The sequence below is a fragment of the Leuresthes tenuis genome, unplaced genomic scaffold, assembly GCF_036924035.1.
Source record: "Leuresthes tenuis unplaced genomic scaffold, fLeuTen1.0.hap1 SCAF_19, whole genome shotgun sequence".
Taxonomy (NCBI): domain Eukaryota; kingdom Metazoa; phylum Chordata; class Actinopteri; order Atheriniformes; family Atherinopsidae; genus Leuresthes; species Leuresthes tenuis.
In genome coordinates, this window is record NW_027325373.1 from 885,601 (window position 1) to 892,406 (window position 6,806).

Below are 6,806 nucleotides of genomic sequence, written 5' to 3' on the forward strand. Positions count from 1 at the left end.
GAGGGGTGGATGCTGGGGTAGGAGGGGTGGATACAGGGGTAGGAGGGGTGGATGCAGGGGTAGGAGGGGTGGATGCGGGGGTAGGAGGGGTGGATGCGGGGGTAGGAGGGGTGGATGCTGGGGTAGGAGGGGTGGATGCGGGGGTAGGAGGGGTGGATGCTGGGGTAGGAGGGGTGGATACGGGGGTAGGAGGGGTGGATGCTGGGGTAGGAGGGGTGGATGCTGGGGTAGGAGGGGTGGATGCTGGGGTAGGAGGGGTGGATGCAGGGGTAGGAGGGGTGGATGAAGGGGTAGGAGGGGTGGATGCGGGGGTAGGAGGGGTGGATGCTGGGGTAGGAGGGGTGGATGCGGGGGTAGGAGGGGTGGATGCTGGGGTAGGAGGGGTGGATGCGGGGGTAGGAGGGGTGGATGCGGGGGTAGGAGGGGTGGATGCGGGGGTAGGAGGGGTGGATGCTGGGGTAGGAGGGGTGGATACAGGGGTAGGAGGGGTGGATGCTGGGGTAGGAGGGGTGGTATTTCACTGTATTTCACTGTATTTCATTGTATTTCATTGTATTTCACTGTATTTCACTGTATTTCATTGTATTTCATTGTATTTCACCGTATTTCATCATATTTCATTGTATTTCCCTGTATTTCATTGTATTTCACTGTATTTCACTGTATTTCACTGTATTTCATTGTATTTCATTGTATTTCACTGTATTTCACTGTATTTCATTGTATTTCACTGTATTTCACTGTATTTCATTGTATTTCATTGTATTTCACTGTATTTCACTGTATTTCATTGTATTTCATTGTATTTCACTGTATTTCACTGTATTTCATTGTATTTCATTGTATTTCACTGTATTTCACTGTATTTCATTGTATTTCATTGTATTTCATTGTATTTCACTGTATTTCACTGTATTTCATTGTATTTCACTGTATTTCACTGTATTTCATTGTATTTCACTGTATTTCATTGTATTTCACTGTATTTCACTGTATTTCATTGTATTTCACTGTATTTCACTGTATTTCATTGTATTTCATTGTATTTCACTGTATTTCACTGTATTTCATTGTATTTCATTGTATTTCACCGTATTTCATCATATTTCACTGTATTTCACTGTATTTCATTGTATTTCATTTTATTTCCCTGTATTTCACTGTATTTCACTGTATTTCATTGTATTTCACTGTATTTCACTGTATTCCATTGTATTTCATTGTATTTCACTGTATTTCATTGTATTTCATTGTATTTCACTGTATTTCACTGTATTTCATTGTATTTCACTGTATTTCATTGTATTTCATTGTATTTCACCATATTTCATCATATTTCATTGTATTTCACTGTATTTCATTGTATTTCACTGTATTTCACTGTATTTCACTGTATTTCATTGTATTTCACTGTATTTCACTGTATTTTACTGTATTCCATTGTATTTCATTGTATTTCACTGTATTTCATTGTATTTCATTGTATTTCACTGTATTTCACTGTATTTCATTGTATTTCATTGTATTTCACCGTATTTCATCATATTTCATTGTATTTCACTGTATTTCATTGTATTTCACTGTATTTCACTGTATTTCACTGTATTTCATTGTATTTCACTGTATTTCACTGTATTTCACTGTATTTCATTGTATTTAACTGTATTTAACTGTATTTCACTGTATTTCATCGTATTTCATTGTATTTAACTGTATTTCACTGTATTTAACTGTACTTCACTGTGGGAAAGCACTGCAATGCTTTCGAGTCTGAACACACTTCAGGCTGATTAACGCTGACCTCAGACCCTTTATGGAAGGAAAAGTCCTACAAATTTTACCCAAAGTGGCTCTATTATCAGCTATTATGTCACTGAAGTATGACACAACTGCATGTAAGAGTCATATTAATGCACTGCAGCAGGGCCCTGGGGGGGTTTCCCAGCACAATGAAATGTTGTCACAGATAATCAAAGTCTCACACTGTAACACAATAACGAGCCTTTTGTTCACAAACCCAGTTCCAAGAAAAGCTCCAAACTTAAATTTTACACATAAAAAATAACATGTCTGTTAATAAAAGGTTCAAACAAATTAAGAAACAAGAGATTCGACTTTGTGCCTGCTGCTGTGCATTAGGACAGCTGGTATGAGGTGTTTGTGCTGATCTGCTGTGTTTGGTTTCCTCCAAACGTGCTGCTGTGCATTAGGACCAAACATCTCCACTTTGCTCTGGTCTGTCCAAAGGACATTGTTCCAGAAGTCTTGAGCTTTGTTCAGATGCAGCTTTGCAAACCTAAGCTGTGCTGCCATGTTCTTTTTAGAGAGAAGAGGCTTTCTCCTGCAGCCCTTCCAAACAAGCCATCCTTGTTCAGCCTTTTTCTAACTGTGCTGTCATGACCTTTGACCTTTAACATGCTAACTGAGGCCTGTAGAGTCTGAGATGTATGACCTTTAACCTTTAGCATGCTAACTCAAGCCATCCTAATTTCCTCATTTTTAGACCTGGTAGAAATCAGATGATGTTGTATTTGTCTGCTCAGGTAAAAGCTTGCCATGACTGCACCTTTCATCAGTAACTTGATTTAAAATGTGCTCCTCTGGAGCTGTGACAACAAAGCTTCTCTGTTCTTTAGATATTGAGCTGATCCAGAGAAACATTAGGAACATTATTTTGAGTCTCTGTGAAGTATTTCTCTGTTTCAGCTGTTAATGGTGCTTAGCATCTCCGGGGGGGGATATCTGGCTCTTTAGCTGCTTAATGCTCCGCTACGTTCTCCTGCGGTTGTTTCTGTCTGCTCGGCTCTGAGCAGGTGGAGCACATCGCTGTTGGACAGAAACACAAAGTGAAGGCAATACGAGGGCATCTGCAGGCTGTAAGATTAAAAACAAAAGAGCTGAGATGTTCTGAACATGTAAAGGAAACTGCAGAGTTTGGAATGATTCTCTGAGGGTTTGAAACTCCGGGTGATCCATCGTTGGAATAAAATAACTCGTTTATGGCTTTGAGAAGGATCCTCTTAGCTGTGCCACATGTTGTCTGTAGCAGCATTTATTAAAGCTTTAATTTGTGAGAAGCAAACTCTCATTAACTCTGTTATTACTCTTCTGGAAGACATCAATGATTCAGTAACATAATTCAACAAACCTTTAGCAGACAGACATGCAGGGAATCTGGGCTGTCTGTCCATCTGTGAGTCGGTCTGGATTTCAGCCGACACACACACCTCATTAAATACTGCGTCAACAGCTGCCGCGCTCCTGCCGGAGGATTCTTCCTCCTATCTGTGAGCCGCTGATACATCTGGGCAGGCCAACAGGGAGTTAAGATGTGGAGAGCAGAGACATCCGGGAGTCTCAGACAAAAACAAAGCCTGTTTCTGTGCAGAAACAGGCCAAGGATGGACTGGGGCTGCTCACCCTCTTCACTTCAAGACTCAAGATTCAAGATTCAAGACTCAAGACTCAAGACTCAAGACTCAAGATCCAAGACTCAAGATTCAAGACTCAAGATTCAAGACTCAAGATTCAAGACTCAAGATTCCAGATTCAAGACTCAAGATTCAAGAATCAAGATTCCAGACTCAAGATCCAAGACTCAAGATCCAAGACTCAAGATTCAAGACTCAATATTCAAGACTCAAGATCCAAGACTCAAGATCCAAGACTCAAGATCCAAGACTCAAGATTCAAGACTCAAGATTCAAGACTCAAGATCCAAGACTCAAGATTCAAGACTCAAGATTCAAGACTCAATATTCAAGACTCAAGATCCAAGACTCAAGATTCAAGACTCAATATTCAAGACTCAAGACTCAAGATTCAAGATCCAAGACTCAAGATTCAAGACTCAAGATTCCAGATTCAAGACTCAAGATTCAAGAATCAAGATTCCAGACTCAAGATCCAAGACTCAAGATCCAAGACTCAAGATTCAAGACTCAATATTCAAGACTCAAGATCCAAGACTCAAGATTCAAGACTCAATATTCAAGACTCAAGATCCAAGACTCAAGATCCAAGACTCAAGATCCAAGACTCAATATTCAAGACTCAAGATTCAAGACTCAAGATTCAAGATTCAAGAATCAAGATTCAAGACTCAAGATTCCAGATTCAAGATTCAAGACTCAAGATTCAAGACTCAAGATTCAAGAATCAATATTCAAGACTCAATATTCAAGACTCAAGATTCAAGACTCAATATTCAAGACTCAAGATTCAAGACTCAAGATCCAAGACTCAAGATTCAAGACTCAATATTCAAGACTCAAGATTCAAGATTCAAGATTCAAGAATCAAGATTCAAGACTCAAGATTCCAGATTCAAGACTCAAGATTCAAGACTCAAGATTCAAGAATCAAGATTCAAGACTCAATATTCAAGACTCAAGATTCAAGACTCAAGATCCAAGACTCAAGATTCAAGACTCAATATTCAAGACTCAAGATCCAAGACTCAAGATTCAAGACTCAAGATTCAAGACTCAAGATTCAAGACTCAAGACTCAAGACTCAAGATTCCAGATTCAAGACTCAAGATTCAAGACTCAAGATTCAAGACTCAAGATCCAAGACTCAAGATTCAAGACTCAATATTCAAGACTCAAGACTGTTGGCGCCCTTCAAGGTCAAGCTAAGCTTCTCCCAGCATGTGACTTATGTGTAGCTTCATCCTGGAAGGCTGCTGACTTGTATGTTTCTGGAGGTCTGAGTCACAGGGAACCGCTGCACAGATGTGCTCCAGCTGCAGCATCAGTGAAGTCCAACAAGGAAACAATCAGATTCAGGTGAACTTTACTGGGAGCTTCAGACTCCAGCATCACAGAAGCTAAATGAGTTCAGTAAAACTAAGAAACAAAGTCCTGTAGCTCCTTTCTGTACCTGCTGATCAACCCTGCTCATGTCTCCCTTCAGAACCTCCAGACTGGATCACAGGAATCATCGGGATGTCAGAGGAGTGGCTGCCTGCCAGCTCCTTCATCTCAGATAAGCAGAGAATAAAATGATTAGACAACGGCCTCTGAAGGAGAAGAGATATCATTATTTTTCTGAAAGCTCAGCCCCCCCCTGCATCGTGTCATCCCTCCTCATCCATCTCGGTGTCTCTCTGCCTATAATCCTCCATCTTCCCCACAGTCTCGTCTCCCTCCTGGTTCTGTTTTCTTTAAAGACTTCTGTGGAGTGAGAAGACGAGGCGGCCGTCAGCCTCTGAGGTCACAGAGCAGCTGCTTAAAGAGTGAGAGAAAGGTCAGTCTGTACGGCGCTGAGAGTCTGACGGGAAGTAAGTGAACCCTGATCCAGCAGCTTCAGCAGCAGCTATTTTGAGTGCAGAGACATCAGGACTCATTTATATAATTAACAGTTACGTACGTTTTACGTAAAAAACATATTTTAGAGGGATCTTCTGGTCCTAAAACACATGACAATCAACCATCGTGCCATTACTCCTTTAACAAAAGCCAAAATATAGAATCGTAAAAGCACATCCTACGATTCCCACATTCTGCTGTAGATCTGCTGCTGTGTTTGGGATCTTTGTCCTGTTGATGAGCCAGTTTCAGCCCAGCTTTAGCTGTGGGACAGATGGCCTCACATTTGACTCTAGAATACTTTGGTATCCAGAGGAGTTCATGGTGGACTCAATGACTGCAAGGTGCCCAGGTCCTGTGGCTGCAGAACCAGCCCAGATCATCAGCCCTCCACCACCGTGCTTGACAGCTGGTATGAGGTGTTTGTGCTGATATGCTGTGTTTGGTTTCCTCCAAACGTGCTGCTGTGCATTAGGACCAAACATCTCCACTTTGCTCTGGTCTGTCCAAAGGACATTGTTCCAGAAGTCTTGAGCTTTGTTCAGATGCAGCTTTGCAAACCTAAGCTGTGCTGCCATGTTCTTTTTAGAGAGAAGAGGCTTTCTCCTGCAGCCCTTTAATGCCATCAAATGTCATCGTTTCTTTGGAAGCAGTTGTTCTTTCTGTGGTTCTAACTCTATCAGCTCTGAGCAGGACTGAGGTGCAAAATAATCAAGAAAAAGGCAGAAATGTTGGTTATGAATTTGCATTAAACTTAATCTCAGAGTAAATGTTCACGTCAGAAGAATGAAAAACATTTAAATATTTCACAGGGTTAAAGGAGGTTCGCAGGAGACACTTTTCAGAACAAATAAACAGAGGCTGAGAACTGAAGCAGCAGCACAGAGCTCAGCTTAACAGACACAAGCGCTGACAAGCAGGAAAACAGACAGCAGGAAGAGAAGCAAAGCGCTGCCGTTCCTTCTCCTGCACACATGCACCACTCAGACCACATCATGTTGTGCACAATGTGCACAAAAAGCTGCTGGAGACAACAGTTTAGGTCACTGAGCAGGACGGTTCTGCTTCTTCTGCAGACTGTCTGGGACAGAAAGAATTGGACCAAAGCACAAAGCAGCCATTATTCCTGCACAGATGAGCTGTTCCACACATAGTGTGTCTCAGTGTGAGACGCCCTGAGGCAGCGGTCGTTTGCTAAAGTGGAGAACCTGGATCGCTCCTCTGTGATTCCCGAACAAGCCACATTGGACCGGGCCGGCCTGCAGCAGGCAGATAACACACAAGCCAGCCGGCCTCACACAGCCATGATCTACTGCTGGAGCCGGCGGTCAGCTCATAACTGCTGGGTTTTAATTCTATTTGTCTTCCCTCATCAGTTTCATTAACTGAGCTCAGAGAATAAACAGGATTTAAGTGAAGTCGTTAGCTGCCGACAGCAGGTTCGATCGCATCAGAAGGAGAGAGCAACACCGGCCCTGAGAGGCAGGCCGATTA